Source organism: Stegodyphus dumicola, chromosome X1 (assembly GCF_044657685.1).
Source record: "Stegodyphus dumicola isolate Sdum_Otavi_A_Nest chromosome X1, ASM4465768v1".
Classification (NCBI taxonomy): Eukaryota; Metazoa; Arthropoda; class Arachnida; order Araneae; family Eresidae; genus Stegodyphus; species Stegodyphus dumicola.
In genome coordinates this window covers 118397291-118410804 of record NC_140780.1, presented here as the reverse complement: position 1 = coordinate 118410804, position 13514 = coordinate 118397291, and the positions used below count along the sequence as shown (strand labels likewise).

Below are 13514 nucleotides of genomic sequence, written 5' to 3'. Positions count from 1 at the left end.
TACATTATATTCTAAGTTCACCATTATATGTTTTGAGTTAAGCCAGAAGTGTTGGCTTTGTGTGAGCCCAAGTGGTACCATCAGTGCAATTATATTTAATGCATAAAGGGTTCTCTACACCCTTTCAGACTTTCTGTTGTAATTCAAAGACTTGGGGATAATTCCTCATACAGTCTTTTAGAGCTCGTTAGTTTATGCTCCCAAAAAGAGCTAAACTCTATAATCTTCTCAAAGAAAACCACCTCTAAAACTTAAAGAGTGCTCCCAGCACATATACACAACTAAAAAAAAAGGAACAATATAATGTTCACAGAATGAACCTCTTTCATACTGATCAAATGAAACAGGAGATATCAAATAAAATCAAAACTGATAAAACTTATTAAAAAAATTTACCTCATATACCATGTCTGCATCATGAAATCAAAGTAAAATTAAAGTAGGTAACATACCCACAGAACAGATATTTGGATGCAAAATACAAAAGAAGATAGGAACTATAAAAGGCAAAAGCATTATTGTATTACAGTACAAAGTCATTAATCCAGACGTCCATTATCCGGAATGATCTATAATCCGGACCTCAAAGCCACAAACTTTTTTTTTTGTATGCTTTAATCATGCACGTAATGCGTTTACGCATGCACGTTTAATGTTTAAGCTAGGCTAAAATTATCTTTACTGATTCTAAGGCATTTCAGTTAATGTTGCAGATTGTGCTGTTCCTTAATCTTCTAATTGGATTCGGCTTATTATTTTTTGCAGACTGTTAAGCCCGTTCACAAGAGCAGATTCGACCGATGGGGAAAACCAGTTCTTCCAACGTGTCCCATTCACATGGCAAACAAGAATTAACTGCTTCTCCGAATTGGAGTAGAATTTGCTAGAATGCTACTACCTCTCGGGAGCAGGGCAAATGGAGAGATTTCCCGTACCATACTGAGCAATTGTGAGGTTCACTTAATTTTAGTTACTGCTTGCTGGATTGTCAGCGAAACAATCAAGCTGATAGATGTCTGGGGATGTGATAGTATCCCCCCCCCCCAAAATTAGATAAAACTGTACAAGATACGGAAATTATAGACAAATACAGACAAGGTTATCTGATGCTGGGTATTCCAGAAATATCGTTCAAATTAAAACTAAAGACAAGTGTATATCGGCTTCAACGTGACAAGGGACTCAGTACCTTTTCAATTATTTTTTTTTTTATTTAAGCATTTTCATCTACTTTTTATGAATATTATTAAACGGTTTTGTAAGATAAAATAATATTTAGCTGAAAAAAGTTTTTGCTAGTAATTTTTTTTTTAATTTAAATTTTTGAAGAAAAATTTTACAGTTAAAATGTCTTTCTTCTCCTACAATTTTCAGTGTCTCCGCCAGTTTTTTTATTGTATTTATTATCTTCTCAATAACTTCAAGGAATGATTTTGTAATTAATGAATTAGTTTCTGAGAAAAAATAAAAATACACTTTTATCTAAAATCTTTAAAACAAATACGATCTCAGTCACATTTTCAATTCAAGTAATTTTTCTTTTCAGTATTTTGCAAAACCCATCCTTGTTTCCATAAAGTATATAATTTTAAATACGCAGTAAAAAAAATAAATAACTTAGTCCATACCTGTATATATTTTAGGACTAAGGATTTATCGAAAAAATGCAAAAGGTTTCTCAGTTTGCACTTGCAGTTTAAAGAATACACACTGTCTAAATACGTGTTTTCCAACGTGGGGCCCCCACCCCACAGGGGGGCAATGCGACTGTTAAGGGGGGCAAATCGAAAATGGACTCGTCCAGAGTTTAAGAGGACAAAGAATGTTCTAAATATGTTTCATGAAGTCAAAATTTCATTTTGTATTCCCCAAAATAAAGAAAAATGTAAATGATGTATACTTAAAAAAGGCTCACCAATGGTCGAGCGGTAAAGTCGCTGAACACTGGTAGTTCGGTCCGAGGTTCAAATCCCGCGAACGGGCTGGCTGCATGGGCGTTATCATGGTTTACCCCATGTGTAACGTTTCCCTTAGAAAGTCCTCCACGAAGGCATCCCTCCCCTTAGGCAGATAGCCCTCGTGTGCTTTGCCATAATTAAATACACCAACATACGTAACAAAAGTTTTTAAATTGTGGTGCATTTTAAATATTTTATAAAGAATTCTCGCTATAGACATGGACATTTAAATGCTTTTAAAGGCATTTAAATAACTGACACATTATGCTTTCCAGACATTTCTTGCACATTTCAGCCAACAAATTTATTTTATTTTTTACTATAGGAATGGCACCGGTATATTATTCTTTCCTTGAATGGCAACAGCAGCTGCTTTTAGCTTTGTTTATATTAATCTTATATTTATTTCTTTCAGCCCTTAGTGAAATGAGAGGTACAAGCAAGAAAAAAAACATTTGTCGGTGTTCCAAGGCATATTTAAAATTTGGTTTCATACCTGGTCCATAAACGGTCAACTTTTGTCTTTTATGCCAATAATTCCTGACCAACCAATCAATGAACCTATGTCATCTTGAGGCACATTTGAAGGCGAAACATAATGCTGATATAAATTCAGATTTGAATTATTTTCACACTTTAAGGAAAATTTTTGAAAAAAAGAGTAATATTAAAGTATCTATTTACTGCTCATAATGCAACTGTTAATCGTGCTCTTGAGGATATTTACAAATTTCATTACTGATCCCTTAATCTGAGAAAAGCCGTACTATAGGGGAGAATTGAATTAAACCATCAATATCAGCATTTAAAACTGTTCTAGAAAAAGATGACAAAGACGTTAAAGCTATGCCACTAAATAACAATATCGTTTGCAGAAGAAAGATTAAATGAGGATACTGAAATACAACTTGTTGAAAATCTGAAAACAATAAAATTTTCGGTGCAAATGGATGAACCACCTTTGAGAGACAGTGAGGCCATATCTGTAACTTATGTAAGATATATTCATAATGGGGATTTTGCCGAAGAAATGTTCTTCTGTAAATCATTAGAAAGCACCACTACCTCCAAATATATTTATAGTAAGCTAAAAAATTAGATATAAAAAATATACCAATAAAAAATATAATACATCTTGTACTGTACTTGTACTACCGCTATACTTGTTATTGATACCACTAATATTTGTTATTGTCGATCATCTGAAAATTTTATCGGTTGATTTAAAAGATTTTGTAAGTTAAAACAAATTGATTTCCCAACTTGGATAATGCAGCCAATGCTAGTGGATTTGGCTGATATTTCAAATATGCAGTAAAAAGAAGAACTGACAGAAATACAAAATGATGAGTCAATTAAAACTTTATTTAATATAAAAGGAGCGATGACATAGCTTTGTGAGGAAACCAGAATCAGATATCCAAATGCAACAAAATTTGCAAGAGAACTATTGTTACCGTTTCCATCTTCATATTTTGCTAAATGCGGATTTAGTGCCATAAATGATTTGTTGCTAAAAAAAAAAAAAGAAAGAAAGAAAGAAAGAAATCGGTTGGATATAATGAAACAGAGATACTTGAGAATCAAGTTATCTAAATTAGAACCTGACATAAAATTTCTTCGCAGCAAGCACCAAGCAACAAGGAAAACGGTAAATTTGAGTAATAAAAATTACTAATACTTAGAATGAAAAACTTTCACTAAAATGAGTTTTTTCTTGAATTTCAGTTCTCCATGTTTTTAAAGTTCACTTACTGTGTTTCCTCACAAAATTTCGTAGTCATTTCTTCCTAAAAGCTATCATTCAAGTTTCTTTCGTGAACATTTCAATTTTTAAATATTAAAAATTATGTATACGCTAGGGGGAGCTTAAAATTTTTAGAGAGGATTAGGTGGAGCATAGGACAAAAAAGGTTGGGAAACATTGGACTAAATAGACATTAAATCATTTCAAATTTCTTTAAAATTTTAATACTGATTTCAATACACACACATATATATATAAATCAAACCTAGTGCTATTTATTCAATTGGTAAATATAAATTACAACCCTTTTTTAAAAACCTTATCTGGCCAAAAAAATTGCAAAAAAATCTTAAAATGCAAGCAGAATTTTTCTTTACCTGTTTTTGTTTTGTAGAACACGTTCAAAACAATTTTAATACATTAATTAATTATAATATTGTTGCATAAGTACGGGTTCGTAATAAATTGATAATAGTTCGTAAATGATTGTCATAGCACTCAAATCCGATAATAGCTTAATAAAATTTATTTTATCAACAGAAACACTTCAAAGTCCTGGAATTTTACATAGAAATACTCGTACAAGTATTTAGAATATCACTAAGTATAATCAGTAGTTAGCTTCAATCTAATAAGAATGTTAAACACAACGCAATACAAAACGCATCTTAAGAGAAAGTAAACTCAAAAATATCTCCGATCTCACGCTAAACTAACAACTGGCAACAATAACAACTTATATAGTATAAATAATGTCATAAAAATAGTGTGGTATAATGAGATTATTACTCTGAAATCAATGTTTGGAATTGATGCCCAAGAAGAACCAATATTTCCCATTATGCTTCATTGTATATCTTTTAAAAAGGTTAAAAAAAAAAAAAAAAAAAAAAAAAAAATCCAATTAATTTTCTTTATCATTTTTTTTAAATGTGAAAAATATGTTTTATAAGCTGTGAAAATGTCAGAAGTTTGATATATTTTTAAATATGAAATTTTAAAATTAATGGGCGTTAAAAAGTCTAAAAATATGAACGATTTTCAAAATTCTCCAAAAATATTTTTTTTTAAATTATGCTAAAAATTTCATTTAATTTTTTTCCCTTCACTGTGCCTTATGGTGCAAACTATAATATTCTGAGATTCTCAATTTATTTGTTAATATTTGCAAAAAATCGTTTCAACTTTAACCCTCTGAGCGTTACAGGATTTTAGATCCATCATGAAGACCGGTATTTAAACACCATTTATTAATTGAGTTTGCATAATTACTTATTTTAGTCTGTATTTTCACAAACTTACATTCATTAAGATGGTATTTGCATTATTAAACAAAGTAAGAAAGCAAAATATCTTAAATTATAAGCTAATATATGCCAAGTAGCAAAAGTTCTGATGACCAGATAAAGTCAGTCATAATGCTCAGATGGTTAAATTTGAAAAAAATCTAATTATCTAAAAATCAAAAGCATGAAACCACATCCACAAGCAGTGTATGCACAAAGTTTGAGTTCTATATCTTATTCGGAAGCAGTTTAAAAATCCATGACCATCTTTTAACCATAACAACAAGCATTAAGAGCGAACTAAATAACAGCTTATAAAATAATAATAATTAAAAAGCATATATTTTTTCAGGAACCATTACGAAAGTTCAAGTACGAGTTACGAAAGTACAGATTACAAAATTAACAACAGTAAACAATGTTAAAAATGTGTAAACAGTATTAGAAATCGCCCATTTCGGAGACATAAGGTTCACAGAGGCTTAGGTGTAAAGGGAAGGAAGATGGTGGTCTTCTGAACGGATCCTAAAGATGAAACTCTTTCATGTCTCCTTTTTCTTCTCTTGCTAACGGCAGCTGTGCGAAGGAGCGTTGCATGTGAACGGGGCTTTAGAGCAATTTTATAAAAATTAAGTTTGAACTTTCGATTATGTCAAAAAGAGTTTCCAATTCTGGAGCTGCCGAAGGATCTACAAAGCGAAAGCATGTTTCGATGTCCATCAAACAAAAAGTGGAATTGTAGCAAAAGCGGTAATAAATGAAGATGATATAACAGAAGTTTTCATTGCGACGACAATGCCCCAATCATCAATCAATTAACGGATGGCGAAATCTGTAGTATGGTTCTAGATTCAGAAAATACTGCTTCTGATAGTGAAGAAAGTGACAGAGAGGTTATTGAAAAGGAAAAAATTTCGATTCACAAGTTGGTATTCTCGACACAGCAGTTACAGGACTTGAACAGTGGAACTTTGTAACTGAACAAGAAATTATGTCTGTTTATAGAAATACAGAGAAAGCATTAGCACAAAAAACAAAGCAACTTAAAGAACTTACATTGAAAGAAATGTTTAATAAGATACACAAATAAATATTAAGCTTTTTTTGTAAATTTTGATATCCTTCAGATTATGATTGCTCTTTATTTCATAAATTACGGTTTCATATTTTTAATTGTATAATTTCTGCATTCCATCTCACCAGATATAAATTGATGATCTATAACCTGGAAAAACCCCTAATACGGAATCGCCGAAGTCCCAACGAGTCCAGATTCCGGACTTTGTACTGTATTATGCCACCTTCAAGGTAATATCTAAATAGCTGGCACTGTCTGATTATTCATACCCCCCCAACCAAAAAGCTGCAAATTCCCTGATGACCTTGGAGAGCATTTGCTAACTCATTGGTGACTAATGTTCCAAAACATGTGAAATGTAAGAACAATTTTCCAAACTGTAGCCCACTAAAAATTCGATAAAAAAGTAAATCAATCAATAAAAAGGAAGATACATCAGTAATAAAACACAGTAGTTACATATCATCCTATCAACTGTCACCAAGAATAGAAATTTAGCATCAATTACGGATAAACATGACATAACGCATTCATAATATCCGAGCTTTTGTGTGATATTATCCTGACTGATTCTCGATAAGCCATGTTATGTTTTTATGCACAAGGAAATTAATTAACTTTTACTGATGTATTTTTTATTGCATTTTGAAAAAAATTATTAAAATGCAGGACCTACAGAATGGTGCGCAATTTCAAAGCTATGGAATATTACCATAACTTTGGGATTAGTGGAGTACTTTTTAAAGTTAGGGGAAGTACATATTTAATGGACACGATACGGTAGTTTATTTGAAAACTGATTTTAAAAAAATGGCAATGCAACAGGAAAATTTGTGGCAAGCATATATCCATTAGAAAATGAATGTAGTTCGAGGGCTTTACAATCACATTTAGGACTGCTTTCTGGTTCATTTACAGCTGATCGAGAGAATTAATATCTGGGGTTCGAGTAAATTTAAGGGTGTCCTTGGATTATCGCTAAGTTGTTGTTTCATTTATGATAACCTCAGTAGTTGAATGTTATGGAAACCATATTATGATGTAATTGGTTACATTATTGCCGTCAATTGGAATTGTGGGAAAAGATTTGGAAAGTGTGTGTCAAAATTTGGGTAAGACGTATGTTGTTATTTTGTGATTTACACGGTAAAATGGCTGAATGTAGTAAGATTAATTTGAAGTTTCTGTACAATTTGGAATGAAAGGAAAGAAAGCATTAATTGACTGGTGTGCAAATGAAGGTTTACTTAATAGCTATTATTAAGTGTCCTGTTTGTAGGAAGGAAATGTGTATGGTCGAACCGTCAGACAATACCGGCACTACGGAGGATATTTTCGTGAATTTATGTGGTTACGCCAGTATACAGATTCTAGTTCAAAAAATTTTTTCGAAGTTTTTGGATGCTGTTAAGGAATTTTGTTTGACAGAAGACATGTAAATTCGTAAATAAGGTAAGTGGATATTTCCTTTGTGTAGTGCTAAGATGAATTTCCCTTTTTATGTTATTTTATTGTTTGATTTAAAATGTAGTTTATTGAGATTATGTATCTTTTGTTTGGCTCTACTGTACAATCAGGTGCTCATTTGAGTTTTTAAGTGAAAAATAGATTGATGCGTACATAGACATAGTGAAGGAAGTGCTCAATGCCTAGTTTGTGCAATTCTCTGTTTTTTTTTTTTTTTTTAACTCAAAATAGGTCAATGTGTACATGGATACAGAGTTTGTGCAATTCCTCGACTTGTTATTTGGGATTTGTGTAGCAGCGATTTTTGGCGGAAAAATCGCTGCTACACAAAGCCAAAATAACAAGTTAAAGAATTGCACCAACTTTATGTCCATGTACCACCAAAATCGAGAATTATCACCAAAAGGCACCCATAAATATATTTTTACCACATTCACTGTCGGAAAGCGGATCTGCAGTCAGAGCAGGGGAAATAACAACTGGATATGGCTGACAAAACAGCAATAGATTGGGAAAATTATCTGCCTGAAGTTTCTGCTCATAGCATTCCAAACACAGCTTCCAGAAAAATCAAACAGCTTAACAAAGCAATAAGTAAATAAACAGTGATATGTGACTGTTTATTAAATAAGCTGGTGCAACTTTGGCAACTTTCATGGTTTGACGAAAGCTAAATTTCACAATCAACAGGATAATGCTTAACTTTCCTTTTTAGGAAATCCTTCTCTAATATTTTTGCACTGTTTGGTTGATCTTTACAATATGGTAACTGGTAGTTTGGCGACATTTTGGAGGCGATAAAGGTTACTACCTGGGACTTTGGTAATAATGTGAGCAGTACTCAGTTCCGATTACGCATTATTTTGTGTGAGGGAAATGAGAGATCATGGGATATGTCATGTGATATTAATGGACGAATTACGGTTCTTTAATCAGAAAAGGGGGGAAATCAAGAAAAAATCTGGAAATTTTGTATTTGGCTTTATTCTGTGTTGTGTGAAACAGTGTTCGTGAATTTTTGGATCCCATGGCCGTAACTAAAGTGAATTCGAAATGGGTATTTATGTATGTATTAATTTAATGTATGTGCTCATTTATATTTTAAGTAGTGTTTTCGAATTTAATTACATTTTAATTAAATGATAGTTATTTTGTGAATTTTATGTTTGTAGGAATTTGGTATATGTTTTAGTTGAAGTAAACGTGCATGGAAATAATTTAAATATCTGACACTAAGTATTTGTAATGGTTGCGGTGGTGACGTGTATAATGTAATAGATGATTTAGAGGCAAAAGTTTTTGGATATTTTATTTATTTTATATGTGGAAATGTTCATATTTGAAAAGTGTAAATACTTTTTCGCGATCAGGTAATTTCATATATGTTCTTTTTACCGGGTTAAAAGATTGAGAAAATTGTCATGTATTTTCGTGAAATTTTTCTAATTTATGAGAAAAAAGCAGTGTACATGGATATAGTGAAGGTGTGCGCAATGCCATTTTTGTGCAATTCTGGGATGTTTTTTTAAGTAAAAATAAGTCAACGTGTACATGGTTTAGTGATATTTTAATTAAATGATAGTTATTTTGTGAATTTTATGTTTGTAGGAATTTGGTACACGTTTAAGTTGAAGTAAACGTGCATGGAAATAATTTAAATATTTGATACTAAGTATTTGTAATGCTTGCGGTATGAATTTGTTGGTGACGTGTATAATGTAATAGATGATTTAGAGGTAAACGTTTTTGGATATTTTATTTATTTTATATGTGGAAATGTTCATATTTGGAAAGGGTAAATACTTTTTCGCGTTCAGGTAATTTCATATATGTTCTTTTTACCGGGTTTAAAGATTGAGAAAATTGTCATGTATTTTCGTGAAATTTTTCTAATTTATGAGAAAAAAAGCAGTGTACATGGATATAGTGAAGAGTGTGCGCAATGCCATTTTTGTGCAATTCTGGGATGTTTTTTTAAGTAAAAATAAGTCGGCGTGTACATGGTTTATGTGTATGTGTTATTTTGAAAAACGCGTAAGGAGTATGGTATTGTGCACTTTTTCCCAATCTTGCAGTGAATATTTGTCATGATTAAGCAGTTTTGTTAGATAAAATTTCTAGCATAAGTGTAATTCGGCTAGTAGATTGTTGGAAGAAGTGTTCAGTAGATAAAAAGAAAAGAAACATGTCTTTACTTCGTGAAGACAAAATGGCGGCGGGAAAAAAAATAGAGGGTTGCTGTAGGAGAGTTGGTCGCCAAATTTTCGCAAAAAAAAAACGCCAAGTTACCATAATGTAAAGATCAACCCACTGTTTTTCTCTCCATGTATACAGTCATCTTTCTTCACGCACACACACACACACACACACACACAAAAAAAAAAAAAAAAAAAAAGAGAGAATTGTACAAATTTGCTACTGTGCACTGTTCAACAATAAATAAAGTGAACAGTTTTAAATGCGACACAGCAGTCTTCAAACCAATTTCTGACAACATTTAAATACTCTGCTTGAAAGCTTTCATATTACATTTAAACCACCATTTAACGTATTTGAGGATTGTTTCTTGCATTAAAGCTTCTCAAAGAGTGCAAGAGATTCATAATCATTATACATTGACAACTAGGAAAATTTAATTCAAATTCGCCGAGTTTTGCAAAAACAGTAAAATAAGTTTGGAAGATAGATATCCTTAATGATGATATTTTAACATGTCTGAATTAGACCAAACCTTATTTAACTTGTGAAAAAAAAAAAAGCATATATAACATGAAACTGCCCAAAGCCATCTTAACATAATTAGGTAAGAAAGGAAACTGACCAAACAGACCTTTGTTTCAAAGAAAGAAAAAACAGTGTCACTAATGTGTTCTATACTAGTATAATAACAGCATTAGATTAAAACATTACTTAATTGCATTGTTACTTGACTAATGGGTTATGTATAACAATGCTCATTAAATTTAATAATCACTAGAACAATTTCCCTGAAAGAACTTAGTAAAATGCCTTCAGCTCAATGTTTTACTAACTTTTCTTTGGTTACTAGTTGAGACAATGCTATAAAATGTTAGACCATAGGCAAACCATCCTCGCATCTATATATTACGTCCCATTGTGCAGAAGCAAGGGCTATATTAAAGATTACTTTACAGTACTCCAATACAACTTGACTTTAGTTTATCATAAATGCCCACTTCTAATGCGAGGAAATGTAAGATAGTTCATTAATCTAAAAACTTTTCGAAGACTAATGTTTTCATGGTCAAAACCACAGAAATTTACCATTATGCTATTTTTATGCAGATCAAGGAAGCTATTTTCAAGACAACAAGTCTGAGTATAAATAATTCAGAATTTTTCCTAGTATATGCAAAATGCAGAACACACTTTTTCTAGACATATATGCACCAACTTGATACTTCTGAAAAGAAAACACACTTTCGCTATCAGCTCACTTCGACTGTAGTAAAATTTTCTAAATGTAAGAAATACATTTCTTAGATCAGTTATTTCAGTAAACAAAGAATAAAACAGAATAACACTGTTTACAATTTTTTTCATTAATAACACTTACTTCGATAACAATATTGTAATCACAGATGATAATAATACACTTAATTTAGCCCTCGACGAGGAGCAACATTGGTAGACTCTTCTGAAAACTGTTTGATGAGTGCTGTTCTGTAAAGAATCCTACAATGAAAATAGATTCTTAATAAATTTTATCATATAATATATCCTCTGAAAAACTACATTAAGAATTTTAAATAATTCAGAAATGATAATTGACACCCTTTTTATTAAAGTTAAAACTTGAATGCATTCTTTGGTTTTTCAAAGAAAATCAGATCTTACATTTAGCAAAATTCCATATAATAAATTAGTAATTCTGTGCATTATTAGAATACTGACCAGACCTGGGAAAAATAGGTCAAACCCTAGTATACAGTGCATCCTTGGCACGATTTTGAAAATTATCGCCAACACCAAAATGACCCGTTTAACTACTCATTGTATATGTCCCGTTTACTGCTCATCATAAAGCCGCCAAAAGTGGCCAAATCCCTTGTGCACCGGATACTAGGATTAAACCGAAAAATATTTAAACTTAATGGAGAAAGAAAAAATAAAGAGTATATTTGGATATCAGTTTTGAGTTATTAATAGACCTGCATAATGGTTGGCTGGTTAACAATGTTCCATAGCTTTATCTACTTGGTCATTTGTAGGCTGCCCAATTAATTGAAATGAAAACAAATATATAAATAAAGCAATACATCTAAAAATAGATATCGCAATAAATGTAAAAGCAGCTGATATTTCTAAGACTACAAAAAGTACATTTCCTCATAAATATATATATACTAAATCCAAAATTTTTTTAACAGCCACTGTTGAGCAAAATTTTATGCAAGTTGCCTACTAATTGACAGAAAAGGTTAAAACTCGCCCAGTAAAAATAAGTAAATATTCTGAAGAAGAAAATTATGCAAATGTGAAATTTAAAGCCGGATGGAATTCAGTCTTAGATACGCCGATTTTAGAAGGGAAAAATTCTATAAAATAAGCATCAAACAAAATTTGAATTCCGCACTAATTTAAAGTTGTCAATATGCATACACTGAGTAATTTTTTTGTTTGTTTGTTCGTTCGTTTGTTTTGTTCTTAAAGCGCTTGTTATGAGATATTGAATAAAGGTAACTCTTAAAATATAGTAATCGTAAATGTAATAATATTTTTCGAATTTTGAAGGACCAAGTTCCATATTCGATTTATAACTCCCAAATCTGAAGCAATTAAACACGATGTTTACACAAGAACAATTGCACAAATTTCTGAAAACTCAAGAGGTACATCAGAATTATTCTTCTTGTATCAGTATTTCTCGAATAAAACAGTTGATATTTTGATAAAACATGAGTAAAGACAGTATAGAGGCAGAAGAAACCCTTTTAGATTATTCTAACTATGCACTTTTGAGGCTAGCATCACTTAAGAAATTATTTCCATGCTTGTGCAATTTTTACGCTTTGTCACACGATAAAAAACAGACAACTATTTCGGATTTCTAAAATTCCCATGTAATGTTAAATGTAAATATAAAATGTAATCCCTAAAGTCAGCATGTAAATTTAAAATTACCATGCACTTCACAATATACACACAGATAGTTTTGATTCAGACAGCTGATTGGCTGAAATACGAACAATAGATAACTTCTTGGAGAATGGACAAAGAAGTCCCGCGTCTTAGTTATAAATCTGACAGGACGTAAAAAAAAGTCTCATGTAATCAATAAGTCTGATGTCAAAATAACTGCAAATTAAGAGTCAAAGATTAAGATATCAGCAATGATACACATCTGCGAAAAGCAATCAATTTATTTTTACAACTTTTTGGCAAAAATATATCTTACTAGATTGTTTAATACTTACCGATTAAATAAACACGAACAAAAGTCACAATGACATTGAAGTTCAATTGTTTTGTTTAAAGAACAACAAAACATGAGTAGAATACTAATGAACACGTATAACCAATGAGAATAGAAGTAGAAGTGTACATTAGAGGTAGCTTAGCCCCATTCGTGCCATTTTGAACGCAAAGTGTAACCACGCCCCTGTAGTTCGAACGAAAGTTACACCCGCTCTCGCTCCTCAGTGAAGCTCAGATGGTGCACTGTCCCCTCTCTCTCGATCTTATTTGATTCTTCTATGCCAATGGTTTCGCCTTGTATTTCGCTCTGAAAAGCATTCTGAACTTCGTATTCTGAGTTTCTGTAAAAAGGCCTTGTATGGGATACAAGTGCTGAAGTGTGCAAATTTTTTTTTTTCTGCGTACTTTCGTGCTTTTGCACGATTGCACTTAGATTATTTTTGGACTGAACCGAAAATAGCATTTGTAAAGCAAATCCTCGCTGATTATATGAACCTCAAGGAAAACAGAATAACAATACCCTAGATAAATCCGAGCGT

At 31.7% G+C, this 13514-nt stretch overlaps 1 protein-coding gene across 4 annotated transcripts in view; it reads right to left on the bottom strand.

The window, feature by feature from the left end:
• Positions 1–13126, bottom strand: part of LOC118196953 (uncharacterized) — a 129217-nt gene extending 116091 nt beyond the window's left edge. For 3 of the 4 annotated variants that reach the window (XR_004759484.2, XM_035368421.2, XM_085808420.1), the window contains exons 1-2: positions 12975–13126; positions 11114–11232 (exon numbers count right to left, since the gene is read on the bottom strand). The gene's annotated coding sequence lies outside the window, so the exon portion shown is untranslated. Of the gene's footprint in view, positions 1–11113; positions 11233–12681; positions 12808–12974 lie in introns of those variants that run through there. The other variant, XM_035368422.2, reaches the window with a different exon arrangement.
• Between the last annotated feature and the right edge of the window lie 388 nt (positions 13127–13514).